Source organism: Acomys russatus, chromosome 26 (genome assembly GCF_903995435.1).
Source record: "Acomys russatus chromosome 26, mAcoRus1.1, whole genome shotgun sequence".
Classification (NCBI taxonomy): domain Eukaryota; kingdom Metazoa; phylum Chordata; class Mammalia; order Rodentia; family Muridae; genus Acomys; species Acomys russatus.
The window spans coordinates 29,571,619-29,596,131 of record NC_067162.1 but is presented as its reverse complement, the minus strand read 5'-3'; the positions used below and the strand labels follow the sequence as shown (position 1 = coordinate 29,596,131).

At 44.3% G+C, this 24,513-nt stretch overlaps 1 protein-coding gene and 1 pseudogene across 1 annotated transcript in view; both read right to left on the bottom strand.

Moving 5' to 3' along the window:
• LOC127209532 (acylcarnitine hydrolase-like) overlaps positions 1–24,513 on the bottom strand; it is a 71,254-nt gene that overhangs the window by 14,738 nt on the left and 32,003 nt on the right. The gene's annotated exons all lie outside the window — the stretch shown is intronic.
• Positions 4,661–12,073, bottom strand: LOC127209610 (acylcarnitine hydrolase-like; annotated as a pseudogene).

Genomic DNA, 24,513 nt, shown 5'->3' with positions numbered 1-24,513 from the left:
TAGCTAGGATTGCAAGCTTAAGCCATCTGATCTGGCTTTAATCTTATATTTTATGGTTCCCAGGGCTTTGTACATACAGGAAAAGCTCTCTCCTACTGCTATATCCCTAGACTTAAGACTTCTTTAGATATTTAACACATTTGTCTTATGACTTAGCAATTCTGCTCTAGGCTGTAAGTCCAAAAACTAAATCATGTGATCACATGAAACCGTGTGTGAGAATAACCATACAGCGTATTAAAACCCAACCCTGGAATGAGTGGCCCATGCCTATAATCCAACCACTCAGGGGGCCGAGGCAGTGAGTTCAAGGACCTCCTAAGCTGTACAGAAATTGTGTCTCCAAAAAGAAGAGCTAATAAACAAGGGCAAGAGTCGGGTATAGACTAAGTGGATAAAATGTGTTGTGTGCACACTGGATGGCATTCCACAAAAGAAAACCAAAACACTTTGGGAATTGACATATAGCCAGTAATAAGACATTCTATTCATATTGCATTTGAGGCAAGATCCAGTAAAGCAAGACAAAGTAATTGTCATGTTTGCTTGGAAACAGGGTTAAAGGTAGAGAATTACAGCAAAAGGGCCTGAGGAAACCCTGTGGGAAGTAGGGGGAATATTCTAGATCTGATTTTAGGGTAGTTGCATGCCCTGATAATTTTCTCAGACTTCCTAAACCAAACACTTAAGAGAGATTAATTTTAATGGCATTTTAACAATCCACAGTCTAAGAGTTTAGTTCATGGGTGGAACTCTTTCCTAACGTATGCAAGCCCTAGGATCAGTCCCTAGCACCATGTAAACAATCCACACTCAAGCTATTAAAATGAGAGGCCTAAAATTAGAAGACTAAACTCCTTCTGACTCCCTGTGGACTTTCAGATCATGGCCCATGGTAGGCTGCGTGTCCAAATGCAGATATCTCTTATCCTAGTTGAGCACAAGCCATTGGAGCTAGCCTTTGATGTTGAGGTTAGTGTAAATAAACACGTTCTCCTAGCAGGATGGGAAAATGTCACTCAGAGCTCTGTTGACCCCCAAACCTTATCTACTGCTTAGGCAGTGTGGTTGATGAAGGAGAATCCATGGAACAGCAGTAGGGAGATGTGTATATCATGACTTCGACAGCCAAAGAGTAATCAGTGTCTGTTGCATGTAGAGATATGTGATAAAGACTGTTCCTCTTTTCCCCAGGAAATTTCCCATAGTAAGTGACCTACCCACTACGTGTTTCTTTCCTAAAGGGTCAGGAACCAGCATCCCTGTCTAAGTGCATCTTAGCACGGAGGAAGGAGGCTACCATGTAATGAAGAACACATGCCAGCTAGTGAGGCCATCAAAGATAAGCAGAGCTCTGAATGCTTATCCACCACAAGGAGACTAAGAGAGGTCCATCTGCTCACACGTGTCATGCAGTGTTGGTCCAGTGCACCTTCCTACTGCTCAGCAGCTTCTCCTCAGTGAGGCCAACTGCAGACAGGACAGGGGTCCTGGTCCTGACCACAGCACACCTTTCCCAGCTAATATTCTATCCTTAACACCCCTGCTTAGCCTGGTCCCTTAATTTCCCCTCTACATGCCAGGGTCCATGCCTACCCCTTGCCCATCTTGCTCTTATTAATCCTAGGCTCATCTCTATCACAGAATTTCTCCCTTCCTTCTGGCACTTAGACATTCCTGAAAACAAACAAACACACACATGTCCTTCCAAAACCTGTGACACTGGCAGGTAGTGGCACACCCTGGTAATCCCAGACCTCTGGACAGGACTTCTATGGATGGGTTAGAGGCCACGCTGTGTTTACATGAGAAATATAAGGGCAGAAATTCCAACATACTGAGATCAGTTCAATCAATAAACAACATAAAACAATCCCCTCTGTTCCTGTGCGTGGCACCATGGTCAGTTGAGGTGGGACAGGAGAAGAAAAGGTGGGGATGGAAAGAGCTTGAGTTCTAACACCACAGAAGTCTTTCAAGGTATAAGAAGATGCACACTTGATCCTTCCCGAAGACACACTTTCCACACTTGGAAAGTGAAAGCATCACTGTTCGGTGACCCACTTCCTGTGAAATGAACACATCTCACCCTTGCTTGCCCCAAAGGACAATATGAAGATGAATGGAAGCTTGCCATCCTTGTTCCCTTCAAAGAGTGTGTCCCCAAACCCTTCCATGCCCCAGGGTAGCTCATAGAGCCAAATGGTAGGCGCATACCTCAAACCATTTCATGATAGGGTCAGGAGATGAATAATCTCCTTCTTGCTAGAGGATAGCTTGGCCAAGGGGACTCCCAGGAAGATGTACACGTCCATATTGATGCTATTTCAAATGGATGAACCCGCCATGGACCCGAGAGGTGGAGATAATTGAATCCTGACCCCGTAGGTCAGAGATAGATATGACTTTTGACTTCTGGCTTGGTGTGCTGTAAGACCAGTGCTTACTTGCCAAACTATGGATCCTTGATATGGTTCATGGGAATGAATCAGGCCAGGTTGGAGGGATCTTAGCAAGACTGAGGCTCAGAATTTTTATACACATATAAAAACAATACAATGGTAGTCCCATGACATAATGATGGTTGCAAACTAGACAGTGTAGTGAAAGTTTTGGTTTCTTTAAATACTCAGTTATGTTGTGTATATATGTTTCTGTTTTAATCCCAAGTGTGCTGCCATAGTTTATCTACAGCTGATAAATGCCCTGTGCGGCTCAGAGAGGAGAGCGTGATCTTTGCCAGCTGCAGTTAGTGGGACTCTATAGATTCACAGAGGGTATAAATACCAGAGCCGAGAGAGAGCTGAAACCTCCAAGAAAGAAGACGACTGCTGCTCCCCATGCTGTTGCTGGTTCATCCTTCTTCTGGGTTTGCAGTTGCTGGTTTGCTGGAATACCTACATATCCTGATGACTGAGATTGGTATTGCCCCCAAAGAACCCCATGACCCTAACCCACCAGATGTAGCCAAAAAGAACTCCATCTCCTCTTTCCACTAACCTTTCTCTCCTATTTAGTATTGGGGTGGAGAGATAAGGAGTGGAGAAGGGGGTAGAGGCATAAGAAACCCTATTAAAATAGATTTTAAAATATACTCAGCATGACAGGGTATGCAAAATTAATGTCTAATGTTAATTGTCTAGTCAAGTCATACATGTTTCACTGAGCTCTATGTTACATGGAGAGACACACAGGTGAATGTATGCCTCACCACCCAAGGGAGTGCCTTCATTTCTCAGGAACTGAAAGGCACACAGAGCCCCAGGAACTTCAGGCACAACCCTCAAAAAATGATGACTGGCACATGCCTCTCAAGGCAGCTATACTAGGCCAACTCCATGATTTTCTGAATTTATAGAACCCAGGGCCACCAGCCAGGACTGGTACCATCCACAACGGGCTGGACCCTCTCCCATCAATCACTAATTTTAAAAAAATGACCAATAGCTAGATCTTTTTTTTTCTTTTTTCTTTTTTCTTCCAATAGCTAGATCTTATGAAGGAATTTCCTCAATTGAGATTCCCTTCTTCCAGAAGTCTATAGCTCATGCCACGCTGAAAAAACTAGGCAGCATACACAGGATTTTTGTTTTGTCTGGTTTTTTTTGTTTGTTTGTTTGTTTGTTTTGTTTTTTGTTTTTTGTTTTTTTTGAGGCAGAGTTTCTCTTTGTAGCACTGGCTGCCCTGGAACTCACTCTGCAGACCAGGACAGGGCTGGGGAAACCTTGAAAAGGGAGGTAACATAGGAACTGGTAACATTATTGCACCAGAGAAAGGCAGGAGAGTTAACACGTATGGGCTTGGTGAACACATGGCGGGGATCTCTGATCCCTGACCCTCATGGTGTGGCCAGCCTGCCACCACAGCCACAGATCTTGAGAAGGAAATAGAGGTGGGGATGCCCTGGGGTTGAAAGGACCTCAGTAGCGTGAGCACAACTAGAACAGACTATCAGGAGACAGGATCAATGAGACAGTTTAATTTAATGAGGGAAAGGGCTATTTAAACTTTGGGGAGTGGGTACAGGACTTTGGAGAGAGAGCACATCATTGGCCAGGGCAGGGTACACAGGATGCTCCAGTTGCATAAAGAGGAATTCCAGGTGCTGCAGGACATGGCTTTATAAGGTGAAAGGAAGTTAAACCTAGATACCAGTTGAGTGACATCCTCTGGGGGGGTCAAAGCTGGGGGCACAGAACTGAGTTTACTAGGACACGCAAGCCTGGGGCATGAAGTGGAGTGGTCCTACTCTGACAACCTAAGGGTGAGTTTTCTGGGAGTTTTGACATCCCTCTACCCTACTCTTACTCCTAGACAGCTCCTCCGGTCCCATGACTCTCTAGCTCCACACTTAAGGGGTCATAGAGAAGAGGAGGGTGAGGAGGATGAGATCTTAAGCAAGACAGGATTAAGAGGATTAGTCCCAGGCGACTGTGAAAGGAGATGAGGCACTTTAGGGCCCCCAAATTCCCACTGTTATGGGAGCACTTACTGAGTGGGTCTAACAAGCAGGATAGAGTCACATGAAGAGGATTTGTGATTAGTAAGAAGAACAGACATGTGCAGAGAGTGTGTGGATGTTAGAAGCAATGCAGGTTCCTCAGTGTGATTTAGAAACCTGAAGCTGATTCCATCAGCAGCCAACCCCACACAGCGCTCCTCACACAGGACACCGTACCTCTTTGTGTATGTTTTAAGATCTCTTCAACTCCTGGATCTTCTGGGGCAGAGTCTTGGTCCAGAACTTCAGCCTTCTGGCCTTCAGGGCTCGGCCCACAACAGGCTGGATGTCCAGCTGCAGGTACTGCTCCTCATTGTTCAACATGGGCCAGTAGGGTAGACCTTCGCTGTTGGGGTTCCTGTGGACATGCCACCCAGCAAAGATGGGTGAGGTCACTATCATGCAAAGCCTGATCCCCTGATTTGTGTCAAGGCAGTGGTACAATTAGGCCAGTGGATAAAGGGGACTGGTGGCACAGGTGTCCTCATATGCAGATGTGCGTGTCAGCCTCTAGTTTCTGCTTCATGTGGGGGAAGACTACTTGACTTGTATTATGTCTCCTTCTAAGAGGAAAGATCTAGAGAACAGTACTATAATTCTATGGTCCACTAGCCATGTCACTATGAATAAAAAACAGTATCTGACACCTACAAAGTATCTGTATAAATGTGGTATCTGATAGAAAAGACTCTATCATCCAATGGAAGATCCACACATGCTAGAAGGTAACCGTCCAAAAGAGAGACATGAATGGGGACCCACATGTGTAAGATTAAGGGAGGAGCGTGTTCTCACCCGTGTCTTGCAAAGTTGGCCCAGTACTTCATCATCCTCCTGTTCAGTAGCTTCTCCTCCTCAGTGAAGTCAACTAGAGCCATGAGGAACACAAAAATCCAAGTGTGTGCCACCTCTCGCAACTGGCTGCTCACTCTTCATACTCGCCACCCCAACAATTGTCTGACCCAAAAACAATTGGCTTTGTCACCTCCCTTATTCATTATCCCATATCCAAGATCCCTGCACGCTTCTAAGTGAATTCCTGCCCCAATGTGCAGTCAGCAGGCTAGACTTGGAAGCATCCAGATTCTTCACTGTATAGTTTATTTCGGGGGGGGGAGTGAAGGTACATGATGTGGTACACATTTGTTTGTCATCTCCAGAACACACATTTTCTCAAATGACTGGGAGCTCAGGACCTCCTCCCACCCCCCAGGAAGTCATCAGGGACCTCATTCAGCTCAAAAACAGTAAAGAGGACTCACCTTTCATGCCAAACAGCAAGGATCCAAAGACAAAAGGAACCTCATCAGCATGGTCTGCCTTCACGTAGGGTGGCCTGGTATCCTTGAGGAAACTGGATTGATGTTGGAACTCATAGAAGTAGACAGGGGCATGGGAACCTAAAGGTGGAGACAGATAGGGGCTCAGTCGCCCCTCACCAGAAGATTTTCTGATACGTATCTTATAAGAAGATACCTTGCTATAATGTTACCTGGAATTATAATAGTTAAAAGGGAGAGGCAGCTCCAGGGTGCAGCACTAGCTATGGAAAGGCCTTTGGCTAAGCAGTGCCCATGGCCTTGCTAGCTGACTGTTTTTGTTAAGTCAACAGAGTATCAGCAGGCCATTTTCACCTCTGTACCTAGATTTCACCCTTTCAAACTGCACATGAGGAGATCTGGATAACCACACTGCTCCACGGTGCTCATTCACCCGTGACCCACATCACTGAGGTGCTCCCCCTAAGCCTTGCCATGGCTGTACTCACGCTGAAAGTGTGCTACTTGGAGTGCAGGGATCGCAAACAGGAAGTCTTCCATCATCTCTATGAACTGCATTTGGAGGGTTTGGGGATCCTCAGTGTCCCCCATGTATTCTTCCATTAGCAGGTCACTACACTCAGGAGGCAGCCGCGTCTACACCATGGAGAGCAGGAGGCATGAGGATAGGTGTATTCTAGGTTATGTGGGCAACAGCCTTTGGTGTTGAGAGAATGGAGCGTGCGATCACATTAGCTATATGTTAAAAGGATCATGTTCTGAGGATCTCACACTGAATCACATTCATCCTGACTTTTATTAATAAGGACACTGTGTGAGAAGGAGATATGAAGGACCCCTCTATTTGACAGGAGCAGAGGTAGCTCACCATTTCTGCTGTTGTATTCTTCAGGTTCTCTCTGGTAATTTCCTTTATTGTCTGAGCAAGGCCCATGACCTGGGAGACAGAAGAAAGTTGTAAGTGGGATCTGATGGACTTGGGTTAAATATATGTTGATTTCCCACTGCTTAGCAAATGGATCCAAACCTCCAAGAGGATTGGAAGTGAGACTCACCCGGGGGATAGTCCAACTACACTCATCATTGTTGACACCAATGATGCTGGGGACAGGGTGAAAATCTATAGAAGCCAACAGCTCTTTAGGATGCCTGGGTAGGAAGACCCCATCCACCACAGCAGGGATTATCTTGAAGGCCTGAGGGACATTGGAATCAATGCAGAAATTTAATGAAATGAATATCCTGATGTCCACTGAGTTACTTCCACCATTTTCTCAATTCTCACTAGTTTCAGGGTGCTTTGCTCACCCTAAGGATAATAAACATTTAGATTAACCTATCTTGGTGCTCATTTTGCCAACAGAATGGAAAGGATACAAAGTCATAAACGTGAGGCATTTAGTTCAGAATCCCACATCATTTAGACAGAATCTCCCAGAAACAAAAATCCTTCCACCTTGTTAATGGCCAGAATCTCTGCTTCACTCTTGCCTCTCAGACAGCGCACCAGGGTCTCCGAGTCCTTAGCCTCACATCCAGATAGGTTGGACACTGTCTGTAAAGGGAACAAGCAGGGTCAAGAGTTGTCAATTCCAGCTCAATTCTATTGCATCTAACTCCTGCACTACACTGTGTGCTGTGTGGATTGGAGTAAGTATACACTGTTCCGATTGCCCTATTGCTCAGAGGTGACAGCCAACAGGCAGTGCCCATTCTAGCTGCACACCATTTCCTTCTGTTTAGGGTAGTTTCGTTTTCTCCACCTATCATTCTGTGTTTCATGCATGAGGGAAGGAGTAAGTGTGCCAAGGTTTGTATATGAAGGTCAGAGGGCAAAGTCTCAGTCTTCACTGCTCGTCCCCTTATTTGACAGGGTGTCTTTTGTTTTGTTGCTGCCTACACTAGCTGAGCTAGTCTGCCAGTATCCAGGGACTCTCTTGTCTCTGCCTCTCACCTGATCAGAGGAACATCTTACTACAGATATGTGTTACTATCTCTAGCCCTTTCTTGGTTGTGGGGATTTGAACTTATGTCCTTAGGCTTTTTAAAAATCAATGAACCAGCCCCTAAGCCCATGAATCCTCATTGATAAAGGCTCAAGGAACAGTTTGCTGGTCATGTAACATGCTCACCCAGTATGAAGAACAGTATGAGGAGACACTAACCCCTGAGTTACTCAGAAATTATTTGAAAGAAATGATTTCCAATGGTCCTTGTTTTCCCCACTAACAAAACACCAGAGAACCAGAATACGGAGACAGAGGCAGCCGACTAGGGCTATGGTGATTGAGGGCACTTACAGTGGAGACCATCTCAGTGGTGTCAGAGATAAGGTAAGGCATCAGGGCCACTCCACTCTCCTTGATGACTCTGTGGAAGAGTCCTCGGGACATGGGGGACACAACAAGTGAAGACACACTTGTGCCACCCCAAAAATAGTGACCTGGTCAGGGTTGCCTCCAAAGTGGGCGATGTTCTGCTGGACCCAGCGTAGGGCAGCCACTTGGTCCAGGTAGCCCCAGTTGCCTCTGGCGTGCTGGTCTCCAGTGCTGTGAAGTGGAAGAGATGAGGTTCAAAGGGCTGTCAATGTTCTGCTCTCCTACACTGCCCAGCCCAGGCCCAGGCTCACCTGAAGAAGCCCAGGACACCCAGACGGTCCTGGATAGTGACCACCACCACATCCTCCATGGCTGTCAATAAGGATCCATCATACATGGAAGCCATGCCTACAACCAGTCCACCACCATGAATCCACACCATCACCTGGAGAAGTCAAGAGAGATGCCAGGAAGCTCCAAGCCAGCCCAAGATCTGCTGGTCTGATTAATAGAACATCAACTGCTGTGACTCTGTGCAGCTATATAAATACATAACAATCCTCAGGACTTCGGGGCCTTGGCCATGGCCAGGGACCTCTACTAGCCCCGTCAGTATATTCGTGGTTCCCATCCCCACCATGTATCTCTCTTTGAATCAATAGCACTATAGCTCAAGTAACGCCGTCACTACTCAGTGGAACAAAGAGGGCTGTCTCCATGGATATCACTCTGGTTTAAAAGTGGAAATGATCATCAACCCTCTATGGCACAACAGATAACCCAAAAGTGGAAATTTGGGTGACCTCAATGTTGGGATCAAGAGCACGTAAGTGATTCTGCAGAAATAAGGTTGTAGCCTGTGTCCTGGTTTTATCAACTAGCTGGAGACTGTGATTGCTCAGAGCTCCAGTGCTCTGTGTCCCATACTGCCACAGACCGGCTCAGCCGGGGATAGGTCCTTGGGGTTAGGAGTTCTCGAAGCATCAGTGAGCAGGGATAAGGCAGTGACAAACAGAGACAAAACTCAGGACAGAGTCTGCATCTGAGTGTATTTTGCAGCTAAGCAGTCTAAATTTTATACATTCATTTCAAAAGTGGGGGCCAGGGGAGCTTGCGGTTATGTTTTCCCACAGAGCAGATTCAAGGAAGTCAGTGAGCGATCAAGCACACACAGTGCAGGTACAGAATGCAAAGTTATTGTGTTGTCATATTTTGAATTATAACTTTGAGTGTAACAATACAGGGTACAGAACACACAGCAAAGATGTCATCACTTCTAAGTTCCTGGCTTGGTATCAATATGCATGTGCTCCCTTTGTCCAGGGTCAACGTTCTCTCCCTAACAAAACTTATGCTCAGCACCTGTGTGTCAAGACAGGTTTTTTTCCTTTAGTTCCCTTTTCTGATATCTGAGCGCCACTATCCGGAATTTTTTTAAATACTCTGTTTCTTTGTAAGCCATAATATAACTTATTAACTAATGATTAATCTCTTGTTGTGTTTCTTTTAATAAGTGGAAGAGAAGTAGAACTACTCTAGACGGTCCCTGGCCGCAGTCCCACATTAGGGTCGTCTCTTGGCAACGTTCATGCCTGAAAAGTCCTGATTTGGGAGTGAAGTAGAGTTAAGAAAAAAAGAATAGATTCCAGCACAATGAGAGAGAAGAATTGCAGTTCAGTTTCTCCTGGCAGAAGCATCAGCCCTAGTCCAGGAGGCTCTCCTCTTTTCAGGGGTGGTGGCCTCAGGCCATGTGGTATTTGTCACACAGACTCCATATATCCTGGTTTCAGCTGTGCAGTGTGGCTGAAAGGCCCTTTATAACCCAAATAAGGTGAGAGTCTCCATCAGAGTCCACCCCGCAGTGGGGCTCAGGTCACTTTTGTCCCTTCTCACCATCTTGAAGAAATACCCTCTCCCTAAGCTGACCATGGCTGGACACTCACAGGCAGGCTGGAGCCCTCATGGGCATGAGCTGGAGCATAGATGTTGAGATACAGGCAGTCCTCGGACATAAAGATGGAAAGGAGGTTCAGTTTCATCTCCTTCTGGACCACTGGACTCAGTATTTCAAGATTTTGCAGACACCTGATGAAAGTAACAGACAGATACTTCAAGATATATCTGGTGACCAAAGCCAAATGTGAGTCTGGATATTTTCCCATCCAACTTTAGCTGCTGCTCCTCACAATGCCCTGTAAACACGCATTTCCTCTCTAGGTCCGTTCCAACCAATGTAAATGACACAGGGTAGAGCTTTGTTTCTAGGGAGGCCTCCAGTAGGGAGGGGCCTGGATGCTATTCTTTATGAATATGGGAGAGAAAGACTTTTAGGTCCCTTTATGGAAATTATTGGCTATCTGTAGTGACATTTGCTGGATTGTATAATAGAAAAATGAGCTAAGCATTAGCATGCATGCAAGCATTTTATAGGCTCTGTTAGTGGTTATGGATGTGATGTGTCCAGCTCCCTAATTCTGTCTTGTCTTTTCCCCCAAGAGATGGGTCTGGAGCACGTAATAGCAGTTCACTCCTCTAAGTTGCTCATCAGTACTTTATTATGGTAACTGAAAACAAGCTAAGATCGCAATATTGGACTGCTGTACTCACATAGGTACTATAGGAATCACTTATAGATACTTGTTCCTTGGTCAATTGCATTTGGCCCTATAGATTGTCACAGTGAATGAGAGAAGGGGGTTAGCATGTTTCCATATCAGAGGAAACTGCTACATAGCTCAAATGGTGAAACATTTCAACATGGCCCAGAGCTGAGAACACGTACCCACCCCAGTGCCTGAAACCCTCTCTGTTTAGAACTTACATGGCCGGATATGCTGTCCCTTTTCTCACACCACTCCATGGTTCGAAGGCCTCAGGAGGTGCAAAGCGCAGTGCTCCTACAGGAGGCTTGGCAAAGGAAATTCCCAGGAAACTGTGGACACCAATGTTGGTGTCCTTCACGTGGACGAGGCTGCCCCAGACCTGGCCTGTGTGTGTGTTTCTGATGGGCCTGGCCTCTGATGAGTCTTGACCTGTGGATGGAGAGACGCCATCAGGTTTAGTTTTCTGTGACCAGCTGCCAGAAAGGCAGGTTCCCAGGGCATAGAAGAACCCAGGGCCCCCAGTTCAGCTGTGGGGTGTGAGTGTGGGAGCTTCTCTGTTCCTCAGGGCCAGAAGCATTTCCTATTACCCCTTTGAGGAGCTTCAGAGAATTTCTCTAGCCATGAAGTCACACACTCAGTCATTTGGCCCCATAAATTTAAGATTATTGTCACTCTTCTCCCAAGTCAGTAGTAGCTACAGTCACAGCCATACACGAGGAGGGGAAAATGCCTTCTCGCTTTCCTGTGAATTGTTTACTGCTCTCTCCAGAGCTCCTTACCCTGAGCTGTCTCCTCAGTGTGGAGTGACCATAGGTGTCTCTGACCCTTTATGTGCTAGTGGGATGACAACATGTGTGGGCTTTTCTTGGGGAATTGGTAGGCACATGTTTCCTATTCTTTTATCTATTGTAGCAGTCCTCAACCTATGGGGCAGGACCATTGGAAAACACATATTTCTGATGGTCTTAGGAACTGAGACACCACTCATTAGCAAAATTACAGTTAGGAAGTAGCAATAAAAAATTAGAGGGTTTCTAAAATCACTGGATATATGTATTTTCCTATGGTCATAAGCCACACTTGTGAACCACTCATCTATTCTTTCCCTTAGCCACCCACCCCATCCATGCCTTCCTCCCACAAGCTCAGCCTGTGACGGACATGCAGAATTCGGCAGCTCTGACCCCAGTCAGTCCCCGTGGCCTGTGTAGGGAGCCTCACCCTGCACATGGAGGAGGAGAAGCAGGAGTCCAAAGAGCACAGCATTCAGCCAGCTGTGCAGTTGGTTCAGCGGCATCATCAGCTCCAGGCCTGAGTCTGAGCTGCTGGGACGACCACGCTTCATCCACAGAAAGAGCCTGTGAGCCTTGATCAGGCAGGAATTTAAACCAATGGGATGTAGGCAGGAGCTTGCTGTGGTGGATCAAGGTTCTCATTGTAGGAGAACTGATAAGTTCAGAAGGGACTGGAGCCAGTGGCCAGGAGGCAGGGCAAAGTCACTTCTGGTGTCTCTGTTCCCTCTTTGGCCTCCTGGAAAGGCACAGCATGAGTTCCCAAGCTCTTCTGGAACCAGGAACACTGTCTCCACACCTGGGCAGAGAGCTGTAACAGGAAAAGTGAGAGACTTTCTGTGAGTAGGTCACACTCAAGATGTCAGAGGAGAGACAGGAAAATGCCAGTGCTCTGAGTGTGACCTTCATCCTCAAGACTCCTTTGAGCCTTGAGGACTCAGTTTACTGAGCCTGCTTCCAATGTCCCTTATCCCTATACTTATCTTAGGATCTGCATGGGCCCTGTTAGGTCACATTTGTTTCAATAAAACATCCTGAAATTCTGGTGCTTCTTAAGTCTACAGCCCCTATTCACACCACTATTGTCATGTGAGTTTGTAACCTTGCCTTTTATTTCCACTACATCTCTTGATGGCTCTAAGGTGGAGTGTAAGGTAATGTTGCAGGAGAACGGCATGACTGGGCAAAGGTGGAGGACCCAGTGCTAATCAAGCTGGCAAGGCCACCTCATCTGTTTTGTTTTTAAAATGTGGAATGCAGTAGCCCTCTGGGCATGGGGTATTGTGGTTGATAACTGTGCCATCTGGAGGGACCACATGATGGACCTTTGCATCAAATGTCAGACCAGCAAGGTCTGTATGCTACTTCCACAGAGTGTACTGTTGCCATGCAGAGTTAGTAACCTTGCCTTTTATTTCCACTACATCTCTTGAAGGCTCGAACAAGGCAGGTGTGTCCATTGGAAGACAGAGAGTGGGAATTCCAAAAGTACAGCCACTAGGAAAGACTCTGATGTAAAGATGTATCTGTTTGTTACTTCTTTAGTGGCTTCTCACTAATTACAAATCAGGTAAAACTGTGGTTTTTCTTTCTTCTCCTTTGTGTTTAGAGTTTGATGTTCCCGTGGCCATATTGTATTTTGTGTCAAATAAAGTGATTAAGTTCAAGGAAGGAAAAGAAAAGAAAAAGACAATGGATTGTAGGGGGAAAAATCTACTGAATGGATTGCATCAAAATTGATAAAGATCTGACCCAAATAGGAGAGGCTTCTAAATGAAAGACACAATTCAAGGAAGAGATGCAGAAAGACAGTGATGTAGATGATGCCGAAAGCAGATCCTCCTGCACGGAGACAGCTTAACAAACAACCTGAAAAGGGACAGACAATTCATCAAACTGGCAGACTGGAAAACCCTGATGGACTGTTGTTGAAGGACAGAGGACCAGCACTACAGTTATGCCTGAGTGAGTCTTCATAAGGACATTTGTGGAATTGGTAATTGTTTCTACTGTAAAAGTTAAACTGTGTGCAGTTTTTTAGCTTAAACAGAAAGGGGAAAGTTGTAGAGGAATGTTAATTCAGAACATGGCTGTTCTGGCAAGAGATCACATCAAGAGACCTTCTAGGTCTGTGTGATGTGGTTGGAATACAAACACACCTTTAATCCAGAAGACAAAGGCAAGGAAGTTCTGAGTTCAAGGCCAGCCTGGTATAGAGCAAGTTTCAGGTAAAACAACAACAGCAACAAAACCCCTTAGGTCCAGGCATGGTGGTGCATGCCTTTAATCCCAAACAAGGAAGGTAAAGACAGCTTGTAGTTTGAAAGTGATATTTAATTAGGTGGCAGAAAAGGTGATGAATCAGAGAATATTTGACAGAATAGAATATGCCCAGCTCTCATGAGTAGAGAGAGGAAAGTGGAGCTACTTAAGGGCAATACAGTGGGATAGGAAAGAGTTTTAAAAGAGAGGTTGAAGGCAGAATTAGCCAGAGAATGAGAAGGAACCAGAACATTAGAGCAGATTGCTGGAGTGAGTTTGAGACCAAGCAGAACAATTCCAGGACTGAGAGGGAAGCCAGATTGAATACTCTGGTTGACTCAGCCATCTATGAACTCAGTAAGAACAAGAAAGGGTGATCTTATTAAGCAGTAATTCTCAGAGGCAGAAGACTTTCTAGGCCTAGGTTAGACTGTATGGGGGCTACAAACTTCTGGGACTAGGCCTAGGTTAGCAGACATAGGCAGGAAGCTTCTAAGACAACAACAGAAAATGCTCCACCACACAACAAGGACATATGCTCAACCATGTTCATAGCAGCCTTATTCATAATAGCCAGAACATGGAAATAGCCTAAATGTCCCTCCGTTGAAGAATGGATAAAGAAACTGTGGTACATTTACACTATGGAAATAGCACTCAGCTATTAAAAACAAGGAAATCCCGACATTTGTGGACAAATGGATGGGACTAGAGATGATCATAATGAGTGAGTTAACCCAGAAGCAGAAAGACTCACATGGTATATACTCACTTATAATTGGGCACTAGCCCAAAAGGCACATCCCACGAAAGTCTTCACTTACCAGGAGATTGGGATAGATGTGAGGACATTCTACTGAGACTTTAGGTAAGAGAAATATAGGAGATGGGGAAATAGAAGGACCCAGAGGCTCCTCGAAACCTACAAGAAGAACATCGTGATGGGTGGATCAGGGCCCAGGGGGGTTCTGCTCAAACTATTGCACTAACCAAGGACAATACAATAGTAAATATCGAACCCCTACTTTGATCTAGCCAATGGACAGGACATTCTCCACAGTTATATGGAGAGCGGAGACCGACTCTGACATGAACTCTCGTGCTCCATATTTGACCAGCTCCCCTTGGTGAGAAGGCCTGGTGGCACTCAAAAAAAGAATAAGCAGGCTACCAAGATGATACTTGATAGCCTATGACCATATAGTGGGGGAGGAGGCCCCCTCGGTCATAGACCTAGGGGAGGGGAATAGGGAGGGAGGAATGGGAGGATACAAGTGATGGGATAACAATTGAATTGTAATCTGAATAAATTAATAAAATTAAAAGAAAAAACAGGCAAATAAAAGTCCCTGTTACAGTGCACGCACACACACCCTGCTCTGTAGGCACAGCATGGACTCTGAAGCTACTCAAAATACCAGCAACAAGCACCCCAAGTCATGGTTGCTTCCTTGTCACAGAAGCAGCGGGGGTTAAGAAATTGAAGCAGGAAACTGAGGACTCTGTCTCTGCCCTGGAGATCCCGGTGTGTGCTGAGGACCCCACAGATGGAGAAAACACAAACGGAGAAGAAGATGGACATGTGCGTTGATACTGGGACTTAGGCCTGCAAATGCCCTCTGAGGCTGATCTGTCTCCATATGGGGATTTTTGTTTGCTCTTTTGCTTTTCACTTGTGTCCTTTTCATTGCTGTTTGATTCTTGGAGTTTTAAATTCATTTTGAATTTCTTGAATGACACATTCACCATTCAAAAGTGGGCTGTTTAATCTTCATGAGACTGTGTGTTCTACAGTTTCTTTCTGTGTGGATTGGGAGCTTTATTGCCTTTTAAAAAACATGTTTTGTGCTCTAATATGTGACCTGTTTTATCAACAGTCCCAGGGGCTGCTAAACAGAATGTGTATTCGGTAGTGTTTGGAAGTTTATGTAGCTAGCTGTTAAATCCATTTGATATATTCTGTATACTTTTGTGTGGTTTTTCTTAAGTGCCCGCCTCCTATTCACCCCTCTGTCATTCTGTGGCCACACTAATGGCAAACTCCTACTGAGATCACACTTAGAGACGCTTATATTCACCTGAGCAACGTTTTCAGGCCCTGTTGTTTCCAACACCAGGTCCCTCTGGGCACCTAGAGCCTATGATAAAGCTGAGATACTGGGCCATGAACGGGTGTTTCAGGATCCCAGAGAACCCTGCCAGGACACACAGAGAATACAGGGCAAAGGGTCTACAACAGCTCAGTCTGGATGAGGTGCCTGAGGACTGGCTGAACTTAGCTCCCTGTCTCCAGCCCTCAAGGCTAGTAGTGCACCCATGGCTCAGAACAGCAGGCTTTTCTGTTTAGTGCTTTGTAGTGTTCCCACTGGCATGGTTCATCCAAGGTTCCACCTGCCTCCTCCAATCAGTAAAGAATTCTACAAATTCAGTGTCTCCATTTAATACTCTTTGTGTTCCCAGTCCCTCCCAGGGTCTCCCCCCCCCCTCTCTCTCTCTCCCCTCTGTCCCTCCTTCCAACCAAAGGAATGGCTGTGCTATGGAAGATCTCCCATGTTCCAATTTTTTGGAAGTAGTTTCTTTTTGTGACCTGGGCAGCCTGCTGTGTCCTCCTAATCCTAGGCTGCTGTGTAGCATGGTTTGGGGGGAAGTCCCCATGTGCTCTGTGACCCACTGCACCTTTGTTCAGAGGCCCTTCATTGATGATGATGGAGACCACTGTAAAAATTAGAATGAAGAATAATCTCAAATCTGTGTATACGGGACAGTTGTGCAACCATTCGTATGTAGGAAAGAGAGAGTGAAGAGAGACACACAGAGAGAATAGAAGTTCACAGACACAATCTAGCCAAGGAAACAGGTGGGCTAACTGCAGATCTTCACTCCTCCCACTGCTCCTCCAAACCCAATGCCCCAGTCTCATGCCCAGCTCTGCAACAACATCTGCTGCAGCCTCCCTTCTGCAGCTGCACCCATCTCCAGTGGGTCCCACAGCTCCTCCCTCCCTAATGTTCTTCCTCTCACCCTCATGTCCCAGCCCCCAACTTTAACAGGCACTCCCTGGGAATCCACAGGCCACTCAGACTAGGGAAATGAGTTAGCTCACTCCAGACCTTCACCTCTCCCTCCATTCCTCCAAGTCCAGTGTCCCAGTGGCTCCAGACCTTCACCTCTCCCTCCATTCCTCCAAGTCCAGTGTCCCAGTGGCATCCCCAGGTCCATAGGCATTTTAATGTCTAACAAAATAGACTTCAAGCCAAAGCTGATCAGAAGATATGGGGAAGGACACTACGTACTCATCAAAGGAAAAGTCCATCAGGAGGACATTGCAATTCTTAACACCTATGAACCAAAAGAAAAAATTACTACAGCTGCAATCACATAATGATCCTCACACACTGATAGTGGGAGGACATTTCAATTCCTAACATCTATGAACCAAACACAGGGTCACAAAAGTTTGTAAAATAAACATTGCTACAGCTGAAATCACATGTCGATCCTCACACACTGATAGTGGGAGACTTCCATACCCCGTTCTCACCAATAGACAGGTCACCCAGACAAGAACTGAACAGATAAATGTGGGAGCTAAATGATGTTATAAACCAAATGAGCCTAACATATTTATAAAACATTTCATCCAAACGCAAAAGAATATGCTGTCTTCTCAGCACCTCGTGAAGATTTCTCCCAAATTGACCACATCCTTGGGTAAATAGCAAGTCTCAACAAATACAAAAATAAAAGTGAAACGACTCCATGCATCCTATCTGATCATCGTGGGCTAAAGCTGGCCAACAACAACAGGAAAGACAAAAAAAATCCATTGAAACTGAACAATTCTACAGAACGAAAAAATGATCAAGACAGAATTAAAAAGAAATTACAGACTTTCTATAATTCAATGAAAATGAATATACAACATACTCAAACTTATGGGACACATTGAAGGCAACTTCATAGCACTAATTGCCTATATAAAAAATAAAATTGGAGAGATCTCACACTAGTAACTTAGCAGCCGACCTAAAAGCTCTAAAACCAAAAAGAAATTACATCCAAAAGAAGTAAAAGGCAAGAAGTAATCAAACACAGGGATAAAAATCAATAATACAGAAATAAACAACAAATGCAAAAAATATTAAAACAAAGAGATGGTTCATTTTTTAAGTTTCATTTTATTTTATTTTTATGTATATTGTATTTATTATAATTTATTTGCCTTACATCCAATTGTTATCCCCTCACACTTATCAACCTGTTCCCACCCTCCCTCCCTTTTTTGCCCTATTCCCCTCCCCTAGACCGCTGGTGGGGAGCCCTCCTACCCCACTGTCTGGCCACAGACTGTCAGGTCTCTTAAGGATAGCCTGCATCCCCTTCCTCTGTGTGCCCACAAGGCCATCTTGCCAAGGGCCAGTGACCAAATTGTGAGCACAAGAGTGCATGTCAGAGGTTCATCAGGGGAAAGTTCCCCCTTCCCACCCCGCCACATGGAGAATCAGGTGTCCACTGGCTACATCTGAGAAAAGGATCATTGTTCTCTGCTTGTAGTGTCCTTGGTTGATACATCAGTCTGCAAGCCCTCCTGGGTCCAGATCCTCAGACCCTGATGGTCACCCATTGGAGCTCCTACTCCCTCCCAGACCTTCCATACCTCCACTCTTCCCTACAACTCTCAGTGCTCTGCTCAGAGTCCAACTTCGAGTCCTAGTATCTGTCCCAGTTCCTCAATGGATGAAGTCTCTCAGACGAGATGTATTTTGGGCTACTATCCATTTATAAGTCCAATGCTCTTCTTCACAGAACTGGAAATGACAATTTCCAGCTTCAAATGGACACACACACACACACACACACACACACACACACACACACACACAAATTAGCTAAAGCAATCCTGAACAATAAAAGAACTTCTGGAGGTATCACACTTCCACATTTCAAGTTGTACTACAAAGTAATAATGCTGCTGCTCTTGCCGCTGCTGCTGCTGCTGCTGCTGATGATGATAACTAGCATTCTATTGACACAAAAACAAACATGATCATTGATGTAATTGAATTGAAAACCAATCAATAAATTCATACACCTATGATCACCTGATTTTTGATGAGGAGGCCAAAGGTACATACTGGGGGAAGAAGACATCATCTTCAACAAGCAGTCAACTGAATGGCTGCACATAGAAGAATCCAAATATAATCCATATTTACCCATCCTGCACAACTCAACTCCAAACGGATCAAAGCCCTCCACATAAAACCAGATACCCTGAATCTCATAGAAGAGTATGGGGAACATCCTTGTACTAACCAGCATAGGAAGAGACCTTTTAAACAGAACAAAGTTAGCACAGGAGCTAAGATCAACAATTACTAAGTGGAACCTCGTAAAACTGAGAAGCTTCCCATGGCAGAGGACACTGTTATTCCAACAAAGAGGAAGCCGATCGAATGGGATAAAATGTTTACCAGCTGCACATCTGGTAAAGAACTAATACACAAAAAATATGAAGAACTCAAGAAACTAGATGTCAAGGAAACAAATAACCCAATTAAAAGTGGAGTGCAGATCCAAACAGAGAAAGGTTGACCATTCTTAGCCATCAGGGAAATGAAAATCCAAACTTCTTTGAGATTTCATATTACACCTGTCAGAGCGGCTATGATCAGCAAAACAAATGGCAGCTCATGGTGTGAAGGGCGTGAAGTCAGGGGCACACCCCTCCATTGCTGGTGGGAGTGCAAACTGCTACTGCCCTTAATAAATTGGTGTGGTGTTCCCCGGGGAATATGGTGACCAATCTACATCAAGATCCAACTATACCCCTCTAGAAACAACCCAGACCCTGTCTTGAAAGAACAAAAACAAACAAACAAACAAGCACAAAAAACAAACAAACAAACAAAGAATGAAAATGTGTTTAAAGAGTCTGGAGAGATGGCTCAGAGGTTAAGATCACTAACTGCTCTTCCAGAGGTCCTGAGTTCAATTCCCAGCAACCACATGGTGGCTTGCAGCCATCTATAATGAGATCTGGTGCCCTCTTCTGGCATGCAGGTAGAACACTGTATACATAATAAATAAATAAATATTTTTTAAAAAGAAAAAAGAACCAGTTACTGGGTATCCCAGAGTCCTAAGGTACAACCAAATATTCTTGTTCCCCACCAAAAAAAAAAAAAAAAGAAAGAAAGAAAGAAGAAAAAGAAGTAGTGATTAGGTGACTCCTAGTAATATTCGCCTACACTCATGGGGTAAGTGCCTTGCTCAGTTATCATTAGAGAAACTTCATTCTTCTGTAGATGGGAAAAAATAGAGACACCCACAGCCAGAGACACCCACAGCCAGACATTACAAAAAGAGCAAGAGACCTTGCAACACTCAGCCCTAAATGGAATGTCTCCCTCAAATCCCCCCCTTTCAGAGATAGAGGAACTCTGCAGAAAAGGAGGCAGAGATACTTTAAGACTAGAGAGGAAATAGGACACCAAGAAAACAAGGCCTTCTAAATCAATGTGAGCAAAGCTCCTGTGAACTTACAGAGAGTGAAGCAATATGCACAGGTCCAAAGCAGGTTCTTTTGGTATATATTATTGCTTAGTGTTCTTATAGGATTCCTCAGTGTGTTAATGAGTGGGTCTCTAATTATAATGCCTTCTTTTGAGTTTTTTGCTTTTGCTGATTTGTCCAGTACAAGTTTGATGTGACAGTGTTTCCTTTCTTTTATTGTATTTTTATTATATTTTAATAGTGTCTCTTAGAAGCCTGTTCTGTTCTTATGAGAGACAGAAAGGGTGTAAATCTGAATAGGAGGTGAGTGAGGAAGAACTGGGAGGAGTAGACGAATGGGAAAGAGTAATCAGGGGTTTTTGTGTCAGAAAAAAATCTATTTTCAATAAAAAGAAATACGTATATTTAAAGAAGAAGAAAAAGGAGTTTAAAAGTTGAAAATAGCCCCTCCTATTAAAAATCCTGCCTATATGGAGGGGTTACCAAGAAGAGACTTGATACCCTATGAGTATATACAGGGGGAGGTAATCCCCCTCAGGAACAGTCATAGGGGAGGGGAATGAGGGGAAAAGGGGAGGAAGGGAAGAATGGGAGGACACAGGGATGGGATAACCATTGAGATGTAACAAGAATAAATTAATAATAAAAAATTTTTTAAAAGGGGGAAAAGGGAAGGGAGGGAAGAATGGGAGGACACAAGGGATAGGATAACCATTGAGATGTAACAAGAATAAATTAATAATAAAAATTTTTTTAAAAAAATCCAGAGAATCTGTTGCAAATGGACACCATTACTGCATCCCCAGATAAGCAGTGTAGGAAAAGACATGGAGTCACTGACATGCTCACAATTTTGTAACCTCAGATAATGATATAAAGTCAAGATAGGACATTTATTAGCTAGGCCAAGAAGCACATAGTGTCAACAATAAGGTAAAAACTTAAGTCATGTACATGAACAATCAGTAGGAATGTGGGTATCATGGGGGATGAAGAAGTTGAAATTAGTTAGGGTGACCAATCCATATAAAGACAGGGTCTTCTCAGGGAGACAGGGAATAGGAACCTCCTCTACTGGACATGTCTGAACCTTCTGACGTCCTCACCCTACTTGTAAGACACACTCTACAGTCAAATATCTTCACAAGTGTGCTGAGATCATGCAAGGGTTGGCCTCACAAGGTAAGCAGAATCTTTAGGAGTAAAAACAAACCTCAGGAGAAACAAAGGAACCAGCCCTACTCTTCTGGCCACATGCAGACACACACACGCAAACACACACACATATAGAACCATAAATACATACATACATATAGACACACACAAACACAGAGAGAGACACATTTATAAACATACATTGCCATACACATATACATACATATGTGCATAGACACACACATGGACACATATACATATATACAAACACACACACACACAGAACCTCAGGCTCAAAAAACTACTAGATACCCAAACCTGCTTATAAAGATTATACCACCTGCCACCTTGGGACAGAAATAGACATTGATAGATTGTCATAAATATCGATCATAACTGACATTTGATTTACAAACACAATTGGTAGAGATATTTTTCATTGTTCACAACCTTGGTGGCCATGTGCTATGTTATGAAAGCTTATGCATCACATGCCTGTAGTGAAACCTTGTCTCCAATGGGGTGTTAGTAAGGGTTGGGTCTTTAGGAGCTGTCACAGGAGACCTAAAAAAAGCCAGTACTGAGAATTGGATCCAGAGTCAGGCACACTCTAGATAAGACCTCTACCACTGGGGTGTATTCCCATAACCTTGGAGTTTATTTATTCTTTGGTAATTTCATACATGAACACAGTGTGCCCAGATAATGGACACCATTATTTACCCCATCTTCCCAGTTGAAGACACAAGACTCAATCTCTGGTATAGAGATCTAGCAAAAGATAGCGCATGTGCTGGTATCTAGACCTTGAGATTATTGCTGTCCCAAAGTATAAAACACATTTCTACTGTTTATAAGCCACATGTTATGATACATGCATGTTCATACATGTATATCATATGTACTATTGAGAGGCAGTGCATGTATATAGGATGGGCAGCCCTTTATCCTGAGATCATGAAACCCTCCTGCTCCAGTCTTTCCAGGAGCTGAGCCACAGACATCCATCTCGGACTGAACTAGCAGCAGCTTATGCTGACTTTCAGGGCAGCTGGAACTGATGGAGGCAGCAGGTCTGCGGCTCATCAGATGTGCTACAAGTCATTTGTAGACATGAGAATGCTTGGTGGACGGTAAGAGATGGACATGCAAGTTTGACACCCAATCAGATCTGAGGTAGACAATTACCCCAAAGCTTCTAAAGAAGGAAGGCACAGAGAATGGGATGTAGGATCTTTCATATGTCAGATAAGCCCTCTACTACTGAGCTGTATTCCCAGAACCTTGAAGGTTTTTCCCACTAGTAATTTCATAAACAAAGATGATTGTCATATGCATGCCTACTCTCAGCACTCCAAGACCTCAGAACCCCATGACCACATATTCCTTCCAACCTCATTTCTTCTTCTTCTTCTTCTTCTTCTTCTTCTTCTTCTTCTTCTTCTTCTTCTTCTTCTTCTTCTTCTCTTCCTTCTTCTCCTCCCTCTTCTCCCTCTTCCTCCCTCTTCCTTCCTCTTCTTCCTACTCTTCCTCTTTCTCTTCCTTTGTCCTCCTTCGTTATCCCCTCCTTTCCTTCTCTAATAACCTAAGAAATTAGATTTTTATACTTTTTGTACTTTATTTATTTATTTATTTATTTGGTTTTTCAAGATAGGATTTCTCTGTGTAACATTGACTGGTCTGGACTTTTTTTGTAGCCCAGGCTGGCCTCAAAAATCACAGAGATCCAACTGCCTCTGCCTCCCAAGTGCTAAGAATACAGGCTTGTGCAACCATGCCTGGCTTGCTTTTTATTTTTCAGGACTGGGTTTCTCTGTGTGGCCCTAGCTGTCCCGAAACTCTCTGTAGACCACGCTAACCTCTAACTCAGAGACCTACCTGCTTCTGCCTCCCAAGTGCTGACTGAAGGTGTGGTCTGTCACCACCTACTGGCCATTTTTTGTACTTTTCATGTGGAGACAGACCACAACTAAATTTTCCAGTCTTACCTAGAGCTTGCTAATAGCTCAAGCATGTCTTAATTTGTGATCTCTAGCCTCAGCTCGCTGAATGTAAGCGATCTTGCTGTATTTTATTTTTTATGGTGCCTAGGGCTTTCTACATACATGGCAAGCTCTCTACCACTGCTATAACCATACACTTATAACTTCTTTGAATGGTTAACATATGTGTCTCATGGCTTAGCAATTCTGTTCTAGATTGTAAGTACAAAAATTGAATACATGAGATCACAAGAACCCATGTGTGAGGATATCCAGACAGCTTTTTTAAATCCAAATCTGGGATAGTTGGTCTTATAAGCCTATAATCCAACCTCTCAGGAAGCAGGGCAGTGAGAACGTGAGTTCAGGGCCCTCCTGGGCTGTATAGAAACTGTGCATGCAAAAAGAAGAGCTAATAAACAAGACCAACCATTGTGCATAAATTGGATAAGTGGATAAAAAATTTCTGTGCACACTTGGATTGGAGCCAAGTCCCAATACAGCAAGATAAAGTAATGCCATGTTTGCTTTGAAACAGGGTTAAAGGTAATGAATGTCAGCAAAGGACCTGAGGAAACCCTGTGGGAAGAATGGTGAGTCAATCAGCTTCAGAGGCACTCGCATCCCTTGAGAATTTCCTCAGACTTAGTAAACCAGATGCCTAAAAGAGATTAATTTATTGGCATTTGAACAATCCACCAAGTCTGAGGGTCTAGTTCATGGGTGGAACACTTGCCCTTATATGCACAGGGCCTAGGATCAGTCCCCAGCACCATATTAAAAATCACACTCAGGCTATCTTCTTCTTGCTGTATGTAAGGCATTTTATTTATGTGTAATAATATGAATGTATAAAAAAGAAAAATAATAATAAAAAAGAAAACAAATGAGGCAATTATTAGAAGCCTAAATCTCCTGAGTCTCTGCTGGCAGTATGGCGTGTGTATACAGGACTGAGAAGTGGAGGCATGCTAGCACCAGGGACGTCACTCACGCTGTACATACAGAACGGAAACAACCTACAAGGTCAGTGTCCTGACAGGAAAGTCTCCCTGTCCCCAGGTCAAGTCAGCAGGACTCCCATGTTATCCCTGAAATGCCTTTG